This window comes from Globicephala melas, chromosome 16 (genome assembly GCF_963455315.2).
Source record: "Globicephala melas chromosome 16, mGloMel1.2, whole genome shotgun sequence".
In the NCBI taxonomy this organism is placed as follows: Eukaryota; Metazoa; Chordata; class Mammalia; order Artiodactyla; family Delphinidae; genus Globicephala; species Globicephala melas.
In genome coordinates, this window is record NC_083329.1 from 56,445,952 (window position 1) to 56,470,230 (window position 24,279).

At 40.9% G+C, this 24,279-nt stretch overlaps 1 protein-coding gene and 1 non-coding gene across 2 annotated transcripts in view; both read right to left on the bottom strand.

Annotated features, from left to right (window-relative positions):
- LRMDA (leucine rich melanocyte differentiation associated) overlaps positions 1-24,279 on the bottom strand; it is a 1,109,211-nt gene that overhangs the window by 198,425 nt on the left and 886,507 nt on the right. The window lies entirely within an intron of this gene.
- On the bottom strand, positions 11,403-11,505 carry LOC115856496 (U6 spliceosomal RNA). The gene has a single exon (XR_004040868.1). It is a non-coding gene; the product is annotated as a U6 spliceosomal RNA (small nuclear RNA).

The window sequence follows — 24,279 nt, forward strand, 5'->3', positions numbered from 1 at the left end:
ATTCAGAAATGCATCTGGGAAATTAAGATCCACATTCAAAAATGAGCTGAATGCAGAAGACGTCTATCTGAAAACAGGCCAATTGGGTCTGTCCAAAGGTAGAGACATTTAAGATGACTCAAAACCTATACAACTGATGGCTGTGACTTGTAAAAATGTAGGAGGAACAAAATCTGGTCCAGGTGAGAATAAGTCATTATCTCTTTGTCTTTATAATTCATCAAAGCTAAACTCTCAAAGTCTAAACCAAATACTGGAATACTCTAAACCTCTATTTGAATGGGCTGTACTATCTAATTTTTAAATCTTTGACTGTTTCATAAACAGGGCAACAAAACTATTAGTACCTTTTTGTTTTTCCCCGCGTGGCCAGTTCTGTTTGGCTGTTTCCAAAATATATATTCATATGAACACTGGCCCATTACTATTAGTAGGAAAGCCTTGGAGGAATGTATGAATATACTTAGCCGTGCCCAGTGGAAGCCTCACCAGGGACTACCCTTACTCACTTGTCAAAAGAGGCTCTAACTTGTTTCTGGAGCAGCAGTGCCCAAAAGGCAAACAAAGACACTATGTTAATCAACCGTGTAGATAAATATATCTGAAGAACACTGGAACTAAAAAGTGTCAAACAGGGTTCCAAATTATAGATTTCCCATATTACTTAGTAGGCTTATGTGCAATGAGCACCTTCAGAGCTGGAAATCTTGCATTTGTGTCCCTAGTTTATTTGATCAGGAACGTTTAAAATCTTGGAACACTTCTCTGAAGCAATGTTCTACAAACTACAGTTTGGGATACATGGATATAAATATAGCAAAATGTTGAAACTGGATTCTTTTTCAAGTTCAGCTGAAGCCTCAAGACCATAGAAAGAACTAGACCCACATTCCAAGATGGGGAGCCAGATCACCCAGGCAGGACCTGCGATGGAGGGATCTAAGAACTGGATTTGCAATGCTTAGCTGACCACATCGCTCTACGTTACCAAAAAAAGATGTGGGATGGGGTAGGAGAGGAGTTTGAAATTGGGAAGTGGAGATTTCTTTAAAGAGAATTTTAGGTTTGCCTGCAATGGTTTACCTCCATGGAGAAGGGTTAGAGGGTGAGAGGGAGTTCAGTGGATCACTTGGACAGCTTGGTGTGTGTCCCTTGCATTTTCAGGGTCAGAGTGAACTGATTTCTGACTTATGCCTAAAAAATTTAACAAGTGAAAACAAGACTACGGCTGAGGCTGCTTTCTAGGTGGCTCAGTAAAAGAGGCCTGTTTTGAGGTGGGGTATGTTAGCCATACCCCACTATTAATAAGTCAAAGATCTATATCTCCATGGAGAAGATCAGGGCCAAGTACAAGACAAGGCCCCCTGGGTTAATCTTGGATTCTGCCCTGCTGGAGGTACAGAGACCTCAAAAGAGAGAAGTCCCCAGATGTCCAGATTTGAAAGAGGAATAACAAGTGAACCGCCTCAGGGGGTGGATTTATTGTCCTCAAGAGAATTGCAAGTGAGAGGACTCCAGCTGTTCATTCATGAAGCAGCCTAAGGAGAAGGGTCAGGCTACACATCTGCCCCTGGAAGAGCAAACCAGGGCCAGGTTGGCAGCAAGTCTGCTTCTAACTCCTCCTTCTCTTCCCTCTCCCCACCGGACCCACCTGGAGAGTGGAAATGAGGAGAAGATGAAAGAATAAAGGAAGAAGACATTCCTCAGCCCACAGAGGAGGCATTACCTGTGGGTGAGTTTCAGTTCTCATTTTGACCTTAGATTTGTGATATTTATAACTGAACCCAGAGTGTTTCAAGACTCAGTAAACAGAGGACTTACTATCTAAGAGCGAGCAGCAAGCTCTGGGCACCGACTGAGATTTTACTCAGAGGCAGAGGAAGATCTAGTCCTACAGAGTGGATACACAGGGGCAGTTGTCAGTAAAATAATAAAGCTGTGTTGCACCCTAGCATGTACCACTAAACTAACATTTTTGTTAAAAGCACCAATGGCTTCGTATGAAGTACCTGAGGACCATCCTGTCATTCTGTGACTCAGAGGCCTGCTGCGGGGAGGAAGCTACAGCCCCTTGCATTTGCATGGTACTTCCACGTCCAGCTTCTCAACTGACCCTCACAACTCTACAAGGTAGCTGGGTAGGTATGACTGCTCCTCTTTTACAGAGGAAGAAACTGAGGATCACGTCTGTGACTTGGCTTATCTAAAGTCTAAAAACCCAGGCACTAGCAGATGCAAGTTGTAGAACTCTGGTCATCCAAACTTCTTGTTCACTGCTTTTTACAACACACATGCTATTTGCTTTAAAGGACAAGAGGAGAGGTCACTTGCAAACACTAGAATCCATTTCTCCAACGTGATTGGAAATGACTTCTCAGTGAATACAACTGAAATAATTACAGCTGTTAGGTTTTCTAGATAACAACATCAGCTTTGACGTAAAGTCGAGAGTAGCATAAAGCAGTATGACCCCAGGCAGAGTGGCTTAAAGTCTTTTCCCAAACCCGGCTGGTTGCTCTAGATAGCTGGATGGATTTTGTTTTTCTCCCCCCTCAGATAAGTGGGGTAGGGGCTGTCTCTTTGATTATATGCAAACAAAATATTGTGTATTAGTAACTCTTTTGGCACAAAGCACAAGACATATTATCGGTTTTTTGTTTGTTTGTTTTAAACTGGCACAAAATCTAAGAAAAGCCTCAAGGTGCAAATGATCTGCAGTCCATTTAACATCATGTTTGTTTATTTTTATGAGACCTCATTATTGCTCTTTACCCTAAATTATAGTTACATTCCTGGCTCCATTTTCCACTCTTCTGCAAACTCCCAAATACTGTTTTTATCTGTATTTCCAAATAATCTTCAATACTTCATCAAACATTCACATCACATAGATGATGTGTTGGACCAAGGCAAGGATCTGTGGAACCGAGTAATTTAACCCAGAGCTGTGAGCCCAGTTCTCTCCCAGGGGAAGTGCCACATGTCTTATCAGAATTATAAGGGAAAATCCCCAGGTTGCAACATTTCACAAAGATTGAGTCCTTTGGCTCCTTGTTGGACTAGCATTGAAATATCTAGGTTTCTCTATTTTTACATTATTACTTAGCTAGCCAGTTGTGTCCTAATTATAAAATGGGCCATCTTTTTTGCAAAAACTTAATTAACACCCCCTTCTCTTCTTCGTAATGGCCCTCTCCTAATCTTTGTCATCCTCCTTTTGCCTTTGCCCCAGTAGGAACGAAGCTCTTAAGGCTCCTGGTTCCTCCAACATGGAAAAATTCCCTGAAAATTTTTGTGTAAACAAACTTGGCTAAGCTGCTGCAATTTAGGGTCAAAATTTCCCCAGTCTTACTGAAACAGCAGCTTAAAGTAATAACAACTGCCCCTGGAATAGCAAAAATAATCCCTTATAGCTATAAATTATAGTTTTACACCACTCTAATTTATGTCAAGCAAAATGATGAAGTGCTAAACAAATGTAAGATTGTATTTGTATTAAAGTTGTCCCTTTCTCTAACTGTCAAAAATCCCACTTAAACTTTGAGGTTGGGTTTAGATATCAGCACAGAGAAATGTTCCCCCACCCCGCAAGCACGGCTAATTAATCCCTTCTTTGCACCTCCCAGGTCTCTGTTTATACAACTCCAATAGCCTATCTCATGCCATTGAGGTTATTTACACATGTATTTTCACTAAATATTCCTTGAAGGGAAAGACTCTCCACCTCCATGTCCTGGTCCAATTCTTAGGAACTCAAAAGGTGGTGTTGCCGTGAGCTATCCATAACCCTATAAAGAACCCATGAAACCATTACCCCTTTTTAAAAACAAGGAAACTAAGCCTCAAAAAGATGAAGGGATCTTCCCAAAGTCAGAGATCTCGCTAAGAGAAAGGCAGAACGTGAATCCAGATACCCGCAGTTCCAGCGTCCATGTACTGATACTGTAATCCCTGTCTTTGGGAACTCCTTTCACGGAACGGTCCCTGTGAGCTCACAGCAACTTAGCTATGGTCATTTTGTTTATTTAACCCAACAAATAAAAACGTTCTACCTTTTTTCATGGAGAAAAGTTGTTTATGCCAACAAACTAATAAGAAAGAGAGAAGGGGAAAAGAAAAGTATGAAAAAAAGGAAAGAAGGAAAGAGAAAAGAAAGAAAAGGTAGGAAGGAAAGGAGGGAGGAAGGGGACAGATGGACAGAAAGTGTGAGCAAAAGCATTCCATGTTAACTTATGTCATCAAACTGAGTTTCAACCTGCCTTTCCAATTTCATACACCACCACTACCCCCCACTCATCCTGTGCTCCAGTTAAACTGATCTAGTTGTGACAATATTGAGGATAAGCAACTAAAAACAAATTGATTCTTATACTGATCTTATATCCTGCAACCTTGCTAAATTCACATTACTTCTTGTAGCTTTTTGTAGATTCCATTGCATTTTCTACACAGATGATCATGTTATCTGTGACTAGAGCTTTTCTTCTTCCTTTCCAACCTGGATGCTTTTTCTTTCTTGTTTTCTTGCCTTATTGCACCGGCTAAAACCTCCAGTACAATGCTGAGTAGAAGTAGCAAGCATGTGTTTGTACTTTTTTTTTTTTTAATGACAAAAATGATTGAGTATTTTTCAGGCATTGAGTAAAGTCCACACCAATTAAAGGTGAAGAATCGGTGTCCACCCTGAGGAAATCCTGACCTGGTGGAGGAGATCTCTCTACTGCTAAGACAGAAAACCAGATAAGGCTGGAAAGATAAGGCCAGAACAGGTCCTTGAATAATAAAAGTAACAACAGCAGTAACAGGAGCCCCAATACTTATAGAAGGACTACTATGGGTCAGGCACTGTTGAAAGATCCTGATATGTAAACCCATTTGACTCTTCCATCTTATCCCCGTTTTATAGGTAGGGAATAAGAGACACAGGAAGATAACTTGTGTCTCCACAGCCAGTGTTCTCAAGAGCTGGACTAAACTGCCTTCAGTTACCATGTCTTCATTAATAGGTACTAAGCGTCCACTCTTTGCTAATTACTCTGTCACTTTCAATTAATTTAACTATCACAATAATCTTGACTTATAAATGAAGGAACTGAGCTTCAGAGAGTTGAAGTGACCTGTCCAAGGTCACCCAACTAGCACAAGACTCAAACCAAAGTGTTCTGACTCCAAATTCAATAGTTTTTCCCACACCCCCTGATTCTTCTTCAAATAGCTAATATTTATATAGCACTTTGCAGTTTACAAAAATCATGATCACATTTATACCTTAACTGCCACTTAAAGGAATTGAGATTTTATTCACTAGGCGAAGGAGAACCTTCATCAGTTTTCGAGGGGAGGGAAAATGTGAGAGGGAGAAGAGGTATTTGGGGAAGACAAGGGCAGCATCGTTCTCGATGGGTTTGCTGGGGCACATCTGCAAGCACAGGGGTTAGGAGGCTCCCATCTCTCAGGAGGCTCTTCAGTAACCTCTGAACCCATGAGTCCTTCCCTCCAAACTCATTTGCCAGTCGGGAGAAGTCCTGCTTTAAATAACGAGCCTGGAGGGAACTCCCAGAAGAGCAGAGATAATAAAAGTATTTCTTATGTCACTTCTCCCTGCATTTAACTTTCGGGAATATTTCTGTTAACTGGGAAGAGCACACCAAGGAACCATTATCACTGAGACAAGGAGAAAACGGATGGTAGATTTGCTCAGCCACGTCCTGTCAGTGTCAACAATTTAACTAAACATTCAAAAGTCATACCCTCATCAGTTTTAAATTTTCTAGGTTTCTGGCGTATATCTCTTCATCTCCCTCATTAAGTTTATAGAGTGTTCTCTGGTACATTTGCTCAGTATGAAGATTTCAGTTTCAACTGGCACATATTGGAGCCGAACAGGGGACTGATTTTCTTCTGCCTTAAGTAGTTAGCAGAATAAGACAGCGTATGAAAGGGACCAAAGCCCAAAGCCAGGTATTTGGCCAGTAACAGCAGATGGCTTTGACCCCATCCATCACAATGCCACCCCGCTTACCAAGGGTGGGTCCGACACAGACAGACCAACCAAACCTGAAATGTGAATAGTCACTCTGCTTTCATCGTCTTCCTTGCTCCACACCCAGTATCACTATTCCCTACTTGGGGACTTCCCCTCATTCAGAATTGGAGTCCTGAGGTCCTCATTATAACCCCTCTAGGATGGTTGCTCCAAACAGACTCCCCAAACCCAAATCGATCCCGGTCCTCTTGCACGTATCCTAATTTTAACAAACTAGTATTCTGTGCTCAACTATGTCAGATGAAAATGACTGTGAAAGAAAAACATTCAGGCATTACTTAAGTGATAGTAAGCTTCATGTGACTTCTTTCCCAGGGGTATATGTATTTTAACAAAGAGTGCACAGAATCAGGCGTGCCTTAACCTATAGAATAAGTTCAACTGTGGAGAGCATTCTGTGCAGCTTCAGAGTGGAACATTTTCTAGCATCCATCAAAACTGTCCTGTGAGAAACAGCTAACCCCACCAATATACTTAGACGTCAGTTTCCTCCTGTCATTTAGTAATATGATACTGATCTCATTGGATTATCGTGGGGGATGATCAAGTTGGTTAATAATTGTTATAAACCTCTCAGAAAGCAATACAGTACTACATGCAAGTGAGAGGTTCCTAACGACTTTTATGCTTTGTTCTTTATACAGGTAACGTACTTGGTCTCACTCCACGAAGTCAAAAGAGACTGGGAACCACCTAGGTAGTGAATCTATCTTTCAGCTAGACAGGAGTATAACTTCTACCAATACTACTTTCTGGGTTCAACTCCAGATTAATGATCTTATCTCTAGTTTCTCAACTACCCACAAAAATACAGCCCATGTTTCTTGGGTGGGATGAAGAGAAATCACCTTTAACACTGGCAGCAGATATCTTCTGGGACCTACGAATAAGGCTGCCATACCAATAATGATGAACCAAGGCAGTGTGTGGACCAATTCAAGGGCAACAAGATGCTCCTAGTCCTGAGATAAATAACTGAAACAAGGATGTGATCCATGAAGACAGGTGATACTTGCTACTGTTTCACTTTGAACAAGAGCTCCATTCCCAACCATAACAAATCTTTATATTTTTATCCAAAATGGATCTTCACAGATTCAATTGCTGCTGTCTTTTAACCAATACATTAGGGCATAGTCTATACCTTCTTTTGCTACTTTTCATCCCTAGGGTCCTTAGCATATTAGAAGTCTACTTGATTATCTATGAAAGGAGTAAGTTCTAGGTCGTTGGGGACATTAAATTATGGGAAAATGAAGATCTCAACATTCCTAATCAAAGTATCACAGAAGGGTGGATCTGAAGAATAACCTGGGACATTCTCTTTGTTTTACAGGGCGGGGAATTGAGTCTGGAGCTTAAAGCCATATGCTGGAGTTATGAGGCAGATTTGAAATGCAGACTCAGGTCTAGTATACCGTGTATCCACGCTACCATATAGCATCCTTTCCCCTCTGCTGCGCATGACATTAGCGCTAATGGAACCACTTGCCCTGTCATTGTTCCCTAGAAGTTAATGAAGGTCTCGCATTCCCACTAACCTTTTAAACTTCTACTTCCCCTACCATGGGTCTTCTCATATTTCCTCCTCAGCTTCCAGGTCAGTGCTGGGAACTAACAGACCTGTCCTCAACACTTTTGCAATGACCAATGGGATGGATGAATACGTGGCTTCTCAGGTCCTTGTCATCAGCACTGCTGTGGTCTGCTAGCTGAGACGCCAATGTTCTCTGCCATAAAATACAGCCATCATGACTCTGGTGAAAATGGGGGTGTGGAGGACAGTTTCTGCAGCTAGCCAGCTCCACAGGCCACCTACAGCAGCAGTCCCCAACCTTTCTGGCACCAGGGACCAGTTTTGTGGAAGACAATTTTTCCACGACTGGCAGTGGATGGGGGGGGATGGTTCAGGCGGTAATGTGAGCGATGGGGAGCGACATAGAGCAGAAGATGAAGCTTCTCTTGTTCACTCGCTGCTCAGCTCCTGCTGCGCTTACTGGTCCATGCTGCCCCTTGCCAACCATCTCCGTGGTGGAAGGTTGATGACAGATGCAGAGCACACAACCCTGGCTGGATGCCAAACATCTGGACTCAAAACCAAGCATCCACATTATTCCAATCAAAGAAAATCTAATCAACAAATATTTCCAATGCCTACTATGTGCATGCAGACAGCTGTGGTTAAAATGAACGACATTTAAGTCCTACTCAAACCCCAAATTCCACTGCTCTCTGTTCCAGACGCCTGATTCTGTATTAATCAAATATTCATGTTTTGAACCAAGCACCTGTTGGAATCTGTCAATGTGCAGACAAAACCAAAAGTTATGAATTATTTCTCCACTCCTTTAATGGTACCCTTGTCAAGCTCCCTAGGTGGAGGCTGAGAAGAGTCTACCCCAAGCCTCCTACCATTTCTATGACTTCCATGCCTCTTGCTGTCTGCTGCTCCATCCAAATGCAGGGGAGGTAGGAGGGCCATGCTTTCTCTTCCAGCTCCAGGGAGAGAGTCAGGTGAGAACACCACCAGAGGCAATACCCTTCTGAAATCAGAGCTTGGTTGCCTCTAGGCTCACATGCACTCAATGCCAAGAGGGGGCCCTGTGCATAATCTGGCATCTGTGGTGCTCCAGTAACAAAGGATATAATATCCCTTTGTTTCTGGACATCCTAAAGTGACAATGACATCTTGGTTGACAGTTATGATTCCACATTCTTCTGTAAATCAGGTTATTTCTGAAAGAACTTAAAGCAGGTGAATGAACATTCAGTTGCTTCATATCTGGCATTTCTCCTATAAGGAATGCCAGGGCCTTTACCAATAATACCACCAAGTATTGTGGTCATAAAATGAACAAAGTCTAAGGATTTGCTTTTAGCTTGTTTTAGGCCATTCACTGTTCTCATTCTTCAATAAGAAGAAACAGCCACCGAGGTGAAGGTGGGTGCACCTCTCCATGTGTGATGGCGGGCTCTCATTTGTCAAGGCTCCCTAGCTGTTGTCAAGCAGGCTCTGTACACACTTCAACTGGCATGACTGTGCTTGTCTTTCCTGTTTCCACAATGGCCTCTAAGGTCCTCAAAGCCAGCTGAGGCCTCACGCCCCGTGACACCAAGCACAAGGATGTGCACGATAATTATGATACCACATCTGTAGACGGGGAAAGAAGGAACCACTAAGGCCAGGCTTACTTGTAACCTTCCTAGAGGGAGACTGGAGGTGGGAAAATTCTGGAAATCTGGGTCTCCACAGCCTAGGCTTCGTGGCTCCCTCCTCAAGAGTGTGAAACAGATGACCCTCTGGTCACTTCCATTTTACGCCTCCCCTGCCCATCAGAGAGGGTAGTTTCTGCAGCTGGTCTGCTCAGGGAGCCACTGGGCTTCCTCACTGTCCATGCTCAGACAAGGGAAAGTACATTAAGAGCACTTTCCTCATAGGCCTGGACAAACTAGAAGAAAGTTTAAGATTTCCATATCCGGGGGTTACGCTGTTCCAGACAGTGCTTTGGATGATTTCAAAAAAGCCATCCAGCTGGGTAGATGCAGCTACAGACACAGAGTTTGGTGAGTGGAGCATAGGCTCAATTTTGATTCTGCTGACTTGTCCCCTTGGTTTACAGAAACCCTGTAGTACTTTCTCATCCTTAAACCTAGGACCCAGATCAGGTTTCCAAAGGTCTATCTCCTCTCTTCTGAGTCCCACTCTGATGTCCCTAGCTCTACAAAATCCCCTTGGCTCTATTCAAGAAGAAAACTCCCAAGACAGCTTCATCAAAAACAAAAGTTCCAACTCAAAAGTTTCAGCCCCTTTTATACTCTCAACCCCACCCCCAGCCCAGTGATGACCTCACAGATGAGAAGGACGTTGGAAGAGGTGGGGAGGGTATCCATACCTCCTCTTGTCTCTTTCTACATCCTGCCATTTCTTTGTTTGCACTCTCAACCTTGTTCTACCTTTCTCATTTGACTATTTCACTAGCTCCCCACTAACTTAACTTCTTTGTGACCAACTTGGCCCATGTGCCCCAGAGTGGAAGAACAAAAATTCCAAAGCCACTGCTTATACCCTCCCCATGCCAACTCCTTCCGTGGAATTTTGTGACCCAAAGATGACCCTGGCCTACATACTGGAATTTTTTTTTTTTAACCATAAAAGAACTATTTCTGCAAAGAATTTTGAAGTTGTCATTTTCATTTTAAAAATAAGATGATAAAACACACACACACACACACAAGCCATTATTTGTAAAATGCCTACAGATGATGAAGAGGAATGCATATCAATATATACACAGGCATACAGATGAGTGAGCGAGCACATGTGTGTGTATCTAACCCATGGGGGCCAGAATGAACCTCTCAGATGAAGAGAGTGGCTGAATACTAAGGAAAATGACAGGAATCAAGAGCGTTTTCAAATTTCTTCTAGCTTTTCCTTCCACCTGTCCCTCCAAATTAAAAAAAAAAAAAAGTTTTCTCAGAATTCCATTTAAATTTGGTATCTAAATGAGCTTCAAAAAGCAGTCACATGGATGGCAGAAACGCAGGGGTCACAAAGCAGGGGTCTCATTGTGGTATGAGAATGATTGCTAGCTAGAAAGGGGGATTTTCTAGTCCTCTTCTGGTATTGCTTAGCTAAATAAACTCTGACACCTCTGTGCCTCGATGCTTGATATCTCAGATTCTTTCCAGGGTTTACTAGTGTTCTGTGGTTATATTATTTAAAAATTATGTGGATATTTGGAATAATGATTACCATGTCCATGACGACCACCACTGCCACCACCATTGTCATCCTGACTTCTTTTCTTTCCAGACCAATCTGCAATTGCCTAGTTATACCTGTACCTTAGGAAGTGAACAAATAATTGATTTCCTCATTTTGCTATATATATTTCCTATTTGCTATATATTTCCTCATTTTGCTATATATCTGGGTAGTGCCAAGTTCAAAATTCACGAGTGCCAAAGAGCCCAGTGCAAGACTATCTCAAACGCTAATGACGGAAGACCCTTCTAATTGGGTTTCCAAAGCAACTGTCAAGGGGAATAATGGAAATTCCAAGAAAACTTGATCTTCAGAGAGCTTGGGCTCTGCTTATGATCATGAGTTTGGGCCAGGTTCAGACTTCTCAAATGCTATTCCAAATACTCCCTAACCCAATAATTTGGGGCTATTCAAATGCTAACTCAGTGTCCCTTCCTGTCACAATCAGCATTCATGCAACACTTTACACTGTAAACAACTTATGAAGTTGTACATGTCACTCCCTCACGACACGAAAAAATGAGACTCAGTTCCTCAACCCAAAGATATCTTGGACGAGGTCATCTTCTTTTTTTTCTTTTTTTTTTTTTCAATATAGAATGCTTCATGAATTTGCATGTCATCCTTGCGCAAAAGCCACACTAATCTTTTCTGTGTTGTTCCAGTTTTAGTATATGTGCTGCTGAAGCAAGCATGGGAAAGTCTTTTTGAGAGAGAGAGAGAATGATAAGTGGTAAAAATCACAGGTTTTGGAATCACGCAGACCAGCAATAACTTTAAATATCTAGGTTAAGAGAAAGTAGCATCTGAGAATTACCCACATGTGTTCTTCGTAAGGATTATTCATTCCTTACCTCATCAGATACAGTTGTTGGCACAAAGCATGTACTCAATAAATATTTATTGAACTAAATTATCCATCCTCATATTGAACACATTTACTTTCACTTAAAGGGGGCTCCGTAATCTCTCGGCAACCTGATCCTGTGCTCCTTGCAGTTCCTTTAAGGGCGAGTTCTGGGTTTGGGATACTGACGTCTTTGTCCCACCTCATCCATAAAGCCTTCCCTGACAACTCTAGTCTACCCTACTCTCCTTTTTCTGAATCCCTGTTGTAATTATTCCAGGTTCTGCTCACTTTGGCACACACGTGATATCTTATCTTACCATGTAAAATGTGTTTCATAAACACATCATCCTTCCCAGGAGCCTATAAATTCCTCGAGGGCAAAGGCCATATTTGATATTTATTTCGTATGTCCCATGGCACACAACACAATATAAAATCCATAGTACGCTTTGAACAAGTACCTGTTAAAGTGAGTTGAATTTTAAGGACGGTACCCTACTGCCAGCGATGACTTCCTTTCAGAGAAGTACTGAAAGGCAGGATTGCCTATATTCACCATTCATTTCACCCCGACTAAGCCCATGGGCCTCTACGCTCTACGCGCTACTTAGGAAACAAAGGATCAGAAAGCAGCTGCTTACTTTCAACAAAGAGATCGTATTTCAGCCTTGGATTGCAGGATTTCACGTATTAGTCACTTGTGACTCTTAGCCAAACGCTTCGGTGTTATCAGGAATAAAAAGTAACCCAGAGATATGTCAAATATCAATTTCCAATTACTTTCCTGTGACACATTTCTGCCACTTGGGACAACTCTCAAGGGATCTGTTGCCCCTTATCAGCTCAGATTGGGTTTACCTTTCAGTCAAACAGGCAACACTCGGCAGTGCCCTGTTTAGCCTCAACATTACATTGTCCTCCTCTGACACTCAGATTCTCTTGTGAAGTCTTCAATATTGGCTTACGCTGTCACTGGAGACCTGGTCCAAGTGTGGAAGGCCTGATATTATACCCTGAACCATATGTGTTGGGGTGGGATGGGGATAACTCTAATGGCTGTGGTGAGCTGTTTTTGGTTTCCCAAGTCTTAATTTGCATCGAGATGCTGAATGCAGGAACAAAGCCGCGTGCAGGACTGGCACATCTTCAACTCTAGCCAAGGGGGGAAGAAATAAGAGAGTCTCTAAAAGTCTTCGCTTTGATACTCAAAACACAGAACAGCATTTCTACCCTCTAGGTCACAGAAGGCAGGCCACAGACTAATTGAAAAAATCTTTGGTATTAGGGATGTTAGAACTGAGGATCTGCACAAAACCAGAAATCACATGTCCCCTTTATTACAAAGTAATGGAACAGAATTTGGAGAAACCAGGAAACATCTCCGGGTCTATAAATCAGTCCAGTTGGAGGGAAACACAAATGACCAGCACCTGGAATGAGCCTTCATCTGGAGTGGGAGACCAGCCTAAAGAGTCGAACTCCGGGGCCAAGGCTCCAGACCGTGCACTGTGATTAATGACTTGAGTGAAAGGTCTCAGTTGAGGCTGAACAATTAACTTGTTCTCTCCACGTCTCAGAACTCTCCACAGCATAACTATGTCTTCCCTGATTGTTCCTATTTACCAAAACGCAAGCCAGTCTGGGAAGCTTCGAATGTGTCATCATCAGACTGTTTCTGACAATCAGGAGAGCCCTGGTGCTTGTTAGGACTACTTTCGTCAAATCATCTGTTTCGACTCTGCATGCAAGCCTCAACCTTTCAGTTCCTTTTCAAGTTTAAGAACCATCCAAATGAGGCAATGGCATTGGCCTCGATCCGTCGGAAAAAAAAAGAAAGAAAAAAAGTCCACAGCTTGGAGGATTGCAAATGGACAGCATATGGCCTGGCTTGTTTCTGGTCACTCCCCCCAAATTTCTTAGGGAATTGAATGTCCATGAGATTAATGGTTCCCTCCTGTCCTGCCTTTATGCTCTGGAATAGGTTTCTCTAATCTCTTTCAGATCCTCTAAAGCATTTACATTAAACCAATCATTCCTCCTGAATCTACAACTGAGATATGGTAAGACCTGCTAGAACTAAGGAAGTCTCCAAACCTCTCTCCCTTTCTCCTGGAGTCAATCTGTAGATGGGAAAGAAATGCAGGTGCCCCAGAACCTGATTCTGAATGAACAAGTACCCAAGAGGCGTATCCAAGGAATCCAGTTTCCTCATTTGACCTTCCACAGCCGCTTCATTTGTGACAAAGGGGTCTACCAAAAGTGGACATGGCCCCCTACAAGGTAAGATTGGAAGGGTACTGAGTGCCTTGCCCAAGAACATCCACCCCATGGACCTGCCACAGGGACTGACCCTTCAATTCCCCTTTAGCCAATACCATTTCTCTCCGGGAAGGCATCCTGTCTCCAGAAGACATATCAAAAACAAGAACAATAACAACAGTGATGACACTAATAACAGAAGTGTCATCAACTACAATAATAACATACATGCATATAGCACTTACTATGGGCCAGGAACTCCTTGAAACAGTTTGTTCATATGAACTCATACAATCCTCATAACAACTTTACTAAGGTAGGTATTACTATTATACCCATTTTCCAGAGAGAGAGATACAGAGGAGTCAAGTAACTTGCCCAAAGTCACAAAGCCACCAAGTGGTAAGGTGAGGATTCAAACATTCGTCTCATTCTTCATACCACCCTGTACTGCAACTACGTTCTCTAGAGGTATGGTCTTCCCCCACCACTGTTGATGAGGTTAGAGAAGCAATCCTTCTAGCATAGCACCCACTGAGGCATCAGGCCTGGTGAATCCTGTTTCTGGTACTCAGTGTGTAAGCTCAAATGAGTTCTGAGTCTCTGAGCCTTAGTTGGTCTCATCTGTAAAATCAGTAGGATACAAAGAGCTCCCTTGCAGGGTTTTAGTGGGATTCATGAGATAATGCATATACATGCCCTAACACAGTGCCTTGACGTGGCAGCTGCATACAATGGTAGCTGTGGTTACGACTAATCAGATTAGCTAATATTGACTAAAGGAGCTGGAGAAGATCAGGCAGAAGCAATCACAGGTTGGAATAGGATATGAAAATGCAGATCAAAATGGTGACCCCAAAGAAACTAGGATACTAACAAGTACTGATGAGGAATACCTACCTTCTTGGTCTGACCCAAGTTATGCAGCCTCTGGCTTGGCTTATCCCCATGAAAGAAAAAAATTCAAATTTATATATATATATATATATATACACACACACAAAACATCAAGAAGGAATGAACAGATGTCCAGACTGGGATAATTAGAATATTCTCCCTGAAATTCCTAGTACAAAAGAAGAGCAGTACATCCTTCACAGCCTGTGTGGCTGCCCCAGAGTCAAGCTTGGAGCTGCATCCTTCATTCCTCATTTCCTACATGTTCTGGCCGACCCCTGACACATCACATTCTTTGCATCGATAAGGACTGGTGCCAGAACACACTACATTGCCTTTGACTATATTTAACTGATCTAGTATTTGTCTGATTCTTTCTTGTTGCACCATTTTTCACTTTTGACTTTATAATTCTCTGCTGACTTTACATAAAGCTTTGCCAGACTACCCAAGATAGTTTTTAATAGAGATTTAGGGGCTAGGTTGTGCTGTGGTTTGGATTCAGATTCTCCTGCAACAACAAGGGGAAATTAACTAGGTGGTTTCATCTCAAGTGCCTGTTTATACTCGGAATGGACAGAGAGTCTATCTTTTTCCAAGCCTTGTAATCATGACACTACAAAGTGATATTCAAGAAAGAAAAAAGCTAGGTAGCCATAGCTTCCACACCACAAAACCACTACACAGTGTCCCTGCAAACCCAGATGACTGGAATAATATACAGACAGCAGTGGAATCACTCGCTGAGTGACAGGGAGGAATTTGACCACATTCTACGCTAGGCCAAAGACGATGCTTGCTCTCCTTAAGCTAGGGAACTCAAATGACCCTTACAGCAGCTATAGGAGCCTGCCTCCTGACACTCCTCGCTCCTCCGTGCTATCCCTGGTCCCCAGTGCCTTCTGCCCAGATGAAACACTGGAAGCCAGCTGGCCTTCAGTCACTGGGAAAGACACCAAGTCAGATAAGAGGTCAGTACCCAAAACTAACATTTGTTTTTTAGAGAAGAATTACCTTAATTACTTGTTGAAAATATAAAATTGGTAAGTCAGTAAGAGTTTGGTTTTGTCTCATTCATTATTATCCAATGCTTGCTCCATTACAAAGGAAGAGATAAAACATATGTAAAGTATTGACAACAATTACTTTAAAAATATCTGTATATTCATCACCAAGCTTAGAGATAAATAAATTTCTTGGGTTGTTTTTACCAGATTAGATTTCTTTGCCTCTACCTTCCACCAATGGTAAATGCAACTGTGATTTTTGAGTTTTTAATACCAAGAGTTTTCTTCATAGTTTTGCCACAAGTGTAAGGACTCTTTGAAAATAGTGCTTTAATTTGCATTTTTGAACTCTCTATAATGATAGCATACAGAATCATTCAAAGAGGCTTCTTCTCTCCCAGTTTTGTATATTCATCCATGTAGGAAGTTACCCAACTTTATTTAATGAACCATTTGGGTTGTTTCCAACGTTTCTTTGTTTTGCGGTGTTTTTTTGGTCTGTTTCTTTATTTTGTTTTGTTTTCCTCCCACAGAAAATGCTATGAATATCATTCACATTGATTTGAGCACACACAATAGCTTTTCCTGGGTTAGAGTCTGGGGAGCAGAATTGCTGGATCTTAGAGTTTGCATATATTCAAATTCACCAGATAATAACAGATCGTTTTCCAAAGCAGATATACTAATTCACACTCCCACCAAGATAACTGCTGAATTTCTGTTGCTCTACAACTTTACAGCACTTGGTACTGCCAGATTGCTTAAATTTTGCTGAACCAGTGAATACAAAATGTATCTTACAGTTTTTTTTTTTTAACTTCTTTATTGGAGTATAATTGCTTTACAATGGTGTGTTAGTTTCTGCTTTATAACAAAGTGAATCAGCTATACATATACATACATGCCCATATCTCCTCCCTCTTGCGTCTCCCTCCCACCCTCCCTATCCCACCCCTCTAGGTGGTCACAAAGCACCGAGCTGATCTCCCTGTGCTATGTGGCTGCTTCCCACTAGCTAGCTATTTTACATTTGGTAGTGTATGTAAGTCCATGCCACTCTCTCACTTCGTCCCAGTTTACCCTTCCCCCTCCCCGTGTCCTCAAGTCCACTCTCTACATCTGCATCTTTATTCCTGTCCTGCCCCTAGGTTCTTCAGAACCGATTTTTTTTTTTTTTAGATTCCATATATATGTGTTAGCATACGGTATTTGTCTTTCTCTTTCTGACTTACTTCACTCTGTATGACAGACTCTAGGTCTATCCACCTCATTACAAATAGCTCAATTTCGTTTCCTTTTATGGCTGAGAAATATTCCATTGTATATATGTGCCACATCTTCTTTATCCATTCGTCCGATGATGGACACTTAGGTTGTTTCCATCTCCAGGCTATTGTAAATAGAGCTGCAATGAACGTTTTGGTACATGACTCTTTTTGAATTATGGTTTTCTCAGGGTATATGCCCAGTAGTGGGATTGCTGGGTCATATGGTAGTTCTATTTTTAGTTTTTTAAGGAACCTCCATACTGTTCTCCACGTGGCTGTATCAATTTAACTTCCCACCAACAGGGCAAGAGGGTTCCCTTTTCTCCACACCCTCTCCAGCATTTATTGTTTGTAGATTTTTTCATGATGGCCATTCTGACTGGTGTGAGATGATACCTCACTGTAGTTTTGATTTGCATTTCTCTAATGATTAATGATGTTGAGCATCCTTTCATGTGTTTGTTGGCAATGTGTATATCTTCTTTGCAGAAATGTCTGTTTAGGTCTTCTGCCCATTTTTGGATTGGGTTGTTTGTTTTTTTCATATTGAGCTGCATGCACTGCTTGTAAATTCTGGAGATTAATTCTGTGTCAGTTGCTTCATTTGCAAATATTTTCTCCCATTCTGAGGGTTGTCTTTTCGTCTTGTTTGTGGTTTCCTTTGCTGTGCAAAAACTTTTCAGTTTCATTAGGTCCCATTTGTTTATTTTTTATTTTATTTCCATTTCTCTAGGAGGCGGGTCTAAAAGGATCTTGCTGTGAGGTATGTCATAGAGTGTTCTGCCTATGTTTTCCTCTAAGAGTTTGATAGTATCTGGCCTTACATTTAGGTCTTTAATCCATTTTGAATTTATTTTTGTGTATGGTGTTAGGGAGTGTTCTAATTTCTTTCTTTTACATGTAGCTGTCCAGTTTTCCCAGCACCACTTATTGAAGAGGCTGTTTTTTCTCCATTGTATATTCTTGCCTCCTTTATCAAAATTAAGGTAATCATATGTGCATGGGTTTATCTCTGGGCTTTCTATCCAGTTCCATTGATCTATATTTCTGTTTTCGTGCCAGTACCATACTGTCTTGATTACTGTAGCTTTGTAGTATACTCTGAAGTCTGGGAGCCTGATTCCTCCAGTTCCATTTTTCTTTCTCAAGATTGCTTTGGCTATTCGGGGTTTTTTGTGTTTCCATACAAATTGTGAAATTTTCGGTTCTAGTTCTATGAAAAATGCCAGTGGTAGTTTGCTAGGGATTGCACTGAATCTGTAGATTGCTTTGGGTAGTATAGTCATTTTCACAATGTTGATTCTTCCAATCCAAGAACATGGTATATCTCTCCATCTGTTTGTATCATCTTTAATTTCTTTCATCAGTGTCTTGTAGTTTTTTGCATACAGGTCTTTTGTCTCCTTAGGTAGGTTTATTCCTAGATATTTTATTCTTTTTGTTGCAATGGTAAATGGGAGTGTTTCCTTCATTTCTCTTTCAGATTTTTCATCATTAGTGTATAGGAATGCAAGATATTTCTGTGCATTAATTTTGTATCCTGCTGCTTTACCAGCTTCATTGATTAGCTCTGGTAGTTTTCTGGTAGCATCTTTAGGATTCTCTATGTATAGTATCATGTCATCTGCAAACAGTGACAGCTTTACTTCTTCTTTTCTGATTTGGATTCCTTTTATTTCTTTTTCTTCTCTGATTGCTGTGGCTAAGACTTCCGAAACTATGTTGAATAACAGTGGTGAGAGTGGGCAACCTTGTCTTGTTCCTGATCTTAGAGGAAATGGTTTCAGTTTTTCACCATTGAGAATGATGTTGGCTGTGGGTTTGCCATATATGGCCTTTATTATGTTGAGGTAAGTTCCCTCTATGCCTATTTTCTTGAGGGTTTTTAATCATAAACGGGTGTTGAATTATGTCAAAAGTTTTTTCTGTATCTATTGAGATGATCATATGGTTTTTCTCCTTCAATTTTTTAACATGGTGTATCACATTGATTGATTTGCGTATACTGAAGAATCCTTGCATTCTTGGGATAAACCCCACTTGATCGTGTTTTGTGATCCTTTTAATGTGCTGTTGGATTCTGTTTGCTAGTATTTTGTTGAGGATTTCTGCATCCATGTTCATCAGTGATATTGGCCTGTAGTTTTCTTTCTTTGTGACATCTTTGTCTGGTTTTGGTATCAGGGAGATGGTGGCCTCGTAGAATGAGTTTGGGAGTGTTCCTCCCTCTGCTATATGTTGGAAGAGTTTGAGAAGGATAGATGTTAGCTCTTCTCTAAATGTCTCATACAATTCTCCTGTGAAGCCATCTGGTCTTGGGCTTTTGTTTGCTGGATGATTTTTAATTAGAGTCTGAATTTCAGTGCTTGTATTGGTCTGTTTATATTTTCTATTTCTTCCTGCTTCAGTCTTGGAAGGTTGTGCTTTTCTAAGAATTTGTCCATTTCTTCTAGGTTGTTCATTTTATTGGCATATAGTTGCTTGTAGTAATCCCTCATGAGCCTCTGTATTTCTGTAGTGTCAGTTGTTACTTCTCCTTTCTCATTTCTAATTCTATTGATTTGAGTCTTCTCCCTTTTTTCCTTGATGAGTGTGGCTAATGGTTTATAAATTTTTGTTTATCTTCTCAAAGAACCAGCTTTTAGTTTTATTGATCTTTGCTATCGTTTCCTTCATTTCTTTTTCCTTTATTTCTGATCTGATCTTTATGATTTCTTTCCTTCTGCTAACTTTGGGGGATTTTTTGTTCTTCTTTCTCCAGTTGCTTTAGGTGTAAGATTAGGTTGTTTATTTGAGATGTTTCCTGTTTCTTGAAGTAGGCTTGTATAGCTATAAACTTCCGTCTTAGAACTGCTTTTGCTCCCATAGGTTTTGGGTTTACGTGTTTTCACTGTCATTTGTTTCTAGGTATTTTTTTGATTCCCACTTTGATTTCTTCAGTGATCTCTTGGTTATTTACTAGTGTGTTGTTTAGCCTCCATGAATTTGCATTTTGTACAGATTTTTTCCTGTTATTGATATGTAGTCTCATAGCGTTGTGGTTGGAAAAGATACTTGATATGATTTCAATTTTCTTAAATTTACCAAGGTTTGATTTGCGACCCAAGATATGATCTATCCTGGAGAAGGTTCCATGAGCACTTGAGAAGCAAGTGTATTCTGTTGGTTTTGGATGGAATGTCCTATAAATATCAATAAGTCCATCTTGTTAAATGTATCATTTAAAGCTTGTGTTTCCTTCTTTATTTTCATTTTGGATGATCTGTCCATTGGTGAAAGTGGGGTATTAAAGTCCCCTACTATGATTGTGTTACTGCCGATTTCCCGTTTTATGGCTGTTAGCATTTGCCTTAAGTATTGAGGTGTTCCTGTGTTGGGTGCATAAATATTTACAATTGTTATATCTTCTTCTTGGACTGATCCCTTGATCATTATGTAGTGTCCTTCTTTGTCTCTTGCAATAGTCTTTATTTTAAAGTCTATTTTGTCTGATATGAGAATTGCTCCTCCAGGTTTCTTTTGATTTCTGTTTGCATGGAATATCTTTTTCCATCCCCTCATTTTCAGCCTGTATGTGTCCCTAGGTCTGAAGTGGGTCTCTTGTAGGCAGCATATATACGGGTCTTGTTTTTTTATCCATTCAGCCAGGCTACGTCTTTTGGTGGGAACATTAATCCATTTACATTTAAGGCAATTATTGATATGTATGTTCTATTACCATTTTCTTAATTGTTTTGGGTTTGTTATTGTAGGTCTTTTCCTTTTCTTGTGTTTCCTGCCGAGAGAAGTTCCTTAGCATTTGTTGTAAAGCTGGTTTTGTTGTGCTGAATTCTCTTAGCTTTGCTTACCTGTAAAGGCTTTAATTTGTCTGTCGAATCTGAATGAGATCCTTGCTGGGTAGAGTAATCTTGGTTGTAGGTTTTTCCCTTTACCATATCACTTTAAATATGTCCTGCCACTCCCTTCTGGCTTGCAGAGTTTCTGCTGAAAGATCAGCTGTTAACCTTATGGGGATTCCCTTGTATGATATTTGTCGTTTTTCTGTGCTGCTTTTAATATTTTTCCTTGTATTATTTTACAGTTTTAATTCACATTTCCAAATGTCATTTTTTTTAGATAATCATTCAGCAATTTTTGTATATTTTGAAAATTCTTTGTTCAAAATAACCATGAAATGCAGTGTGTGTATAGATTAGGTGAGATTCTACAGATACAGAGAAAGACACTACATACAGAGACATACAGGAGTCAATACGTCTCTTATCTGTATCTGCTATTCACACTTACACTTAAAGCTACAGCCCATGGTCCAAGTCTGGCCTGCCACTTGTTTTAGTAAACATAGTTTTATTGGAACACAGCCATCCCTGTTTGGTTACTTATTGCCTACAAATACTGTCATGCTACGATGACAGACAGAGCTGAGTAGTCACGGCAAAGACCATCTGGCCTCCAAAGCCTAAAACACTTACTCTCTGGCCCTTTATAGCAAAAGTTTGCTGACCCATGATTTAGAGCATCTCCACTGGCAGGCACAGACATCTCACATTCAACGCGTTCCCTTGAATCTGTTCCTCCCAAATGCCATTCCTCAGAAATGGCTCCACCTTCCACAAAAGTACTCAGGCCAAAAACCTGGGAGTCATCTCATGCTCGTCCCTCCTACTCACCACTTACAACCTGCCAGTGGATACCTCGTACTCAAACTTCTCAGCACCATTCCTCTGAAGACTTCTTCTCTGTATCCACTGCCAGCCCTTCGTTCAAGCCTTACGTTGACTTACGCCACCCTCCACCTAATAACCAAGCACTCAGTGTCCCCCAGTTTCACAGCACTTGTAACACTTCACTGCATTTTGTCTGCTATCTCCACCTAAATTATAAGTTTCTTAAGGACAGGGACCCATGCCATTTCTGCACACAGTACAGTGCCTTGGACAGCAAATCCTCCTTAGTCTCCTGTAGGCTGCCTAGTCCTTCTCATTAACCACTGAGGGCCTGACATGATAAGACATTTGTGGCTGCCACACCACTAGCCAGCAGGGTTTGGAAATAGTACCTACTCTCTTAAACCTCATGGCTGAGAGGACTCGCAAAAAGAGACTCCTCTTCAGTATCAATGCAGTGGTCCTCCAATTGCTGTGTGCAGAGGAATCATCAGAGCTCATTAAAAGTAACAGAAGCCAGGATATCACCCCAGGCTCACTGAATCAGAATCCCTGAAAGAAGGTGTTCAAACATCTTTACTTTATGGACGTTCCCTAGGAGATTCTTACGTAGGCTTGAGAAGCACATATCTAATAAGGAGAGCTTCCTGTATACATTCCCTTAGTCCTACCCCACCCTACCACATTGTCTGTGATGGGTAGCTAACAATATATGGGACCCACCCCACCTTTCTGCTTGGGTACCAGAGGTTCCCTAAGCTCCTCCACCCTCCTCCAGTAGCTCAGAAGAAGCCTGATTTGAGGAAATAATTAATCGTATCCTTTCCTCAGGGCTGAACTCTGGTTTTCATCGAAAGGGTTGCATTCCTGGTTAATGACGGGGTCCAGCCCCTACAGTGAGCATTTTTACTGCTCAACACATCTAAAATCAGGAATCTCCTGTTATATCCTAGTACCACTCCCTTTTATGTACCATCCCTCCTAGTACCTGCCTGAGGGAAGAGGCATGCAAACATTTGTAACGTGTATATTATAAAATTGCTTATTTGAATTTTTACTGTCCTCTTCATTTCCAACATATTACAGACCATTTAATACGTAAAAACAAATGTTAATAGGAGGGTTAGACCAATGAAATACCAATAAGATGCTGTTAGTATTTATTAGAGATTTTTCTTATTAGACTTAATTTTTTCCTAAATTGCATGTGACCCATTATCATTATGTTTGGTGGATAATATAACCAAACAAAATTACCAGTCCATTTCACTCAAGGAGAAAATGTAAGGTTCCTTGGGTTTTATAATATCAAGCATAGCACAAATTTAAGGAATTTTTCTAGTGCTGCACTTGGAGATTTTTAGGGATCTATTTTCCTCAGAGGCATGTAAGTACTAAAATTGCATTGGATTGCGTTTTGCTCTCAGCAGGTGAGAAAGTGCATAGTCAATGGGTTATGTGCCATTCTTTATTTCCAGTTTATGCGGTCACACAGAGGTATCTCTCAGGTGGTTGTTGAAGTTTACTAGACACTCAGGAGCCATCTCTTGCTTTCTTTAAATGGCATTTATAATCTGTAACCAAACAGGTCATCTACGAAGCCACTGGTGCAGTACACCTAAACTCTGCTTGCGTTAGTTCAGGTTGCAGAGATCAGATCTTTTGCTATGAGATTCCAACAGGGGGAAAATTGCATCACGTATCTAAACAATATTTATAGGACTGCAAACATCGAAACAAGGTCTAACATAAGTGCTGAAAATGACAGAACACACAAATCAGTATATAGGGGATAAAGACTTTCAGAATATGCAGGTCCATAATAACAAAGGGGCTGTGCAAAGATCACACCAGTGATTGTGTTGCACCTTTATTTATCTGTACTAAAAGCACTACATTCTGTAAATACAGTATCGCTCTGCTTTCTTTCAACTGGATATCTCCAATTAACCATCATTTTCATGCTTCACTAGTACTCTGATAATTGATGCTCATCATTGCAGGATGCCTGCAATACTGAAAAAGTCAGAAGTGCTTTCTTGAATCATCAAGAAACAGATTAAAATATATTCAGTGTAGTTACTCTGTTAAGTGTATTTTATTGGGGGGGGGCAGTATGGAACAGAAGAAAGAACACAGGCTTCAGGGTCAGACCTGGTTTTCAATCTCATGAAGGACACTTATTTGCACTGGGACCTTGGGTAAACTACACAATATCTCTCTAAGCTTCAATTTCCTCATATATAAAATGGGGATAATATCCAGCTTTAGGAGATATTCCCATGATTAAATGAGACCACAAACACATGTAAAATACCAGCACAGTGCCAGGCTCTAAAGAAATCACTCAATAAAGAGAAGCTCTTTTAATGCAGACATCGCCCTTCCTATTCTCAGTAAATCAGTAAGCCACGCAAGATGCCTGGACCTCTTTACTTTTTTCTCTACATCTCTTTATTTACCTGAAAATTTAATTCATATGAATAGCCCATTCCCCAACAGTGACAGAGTACAGAT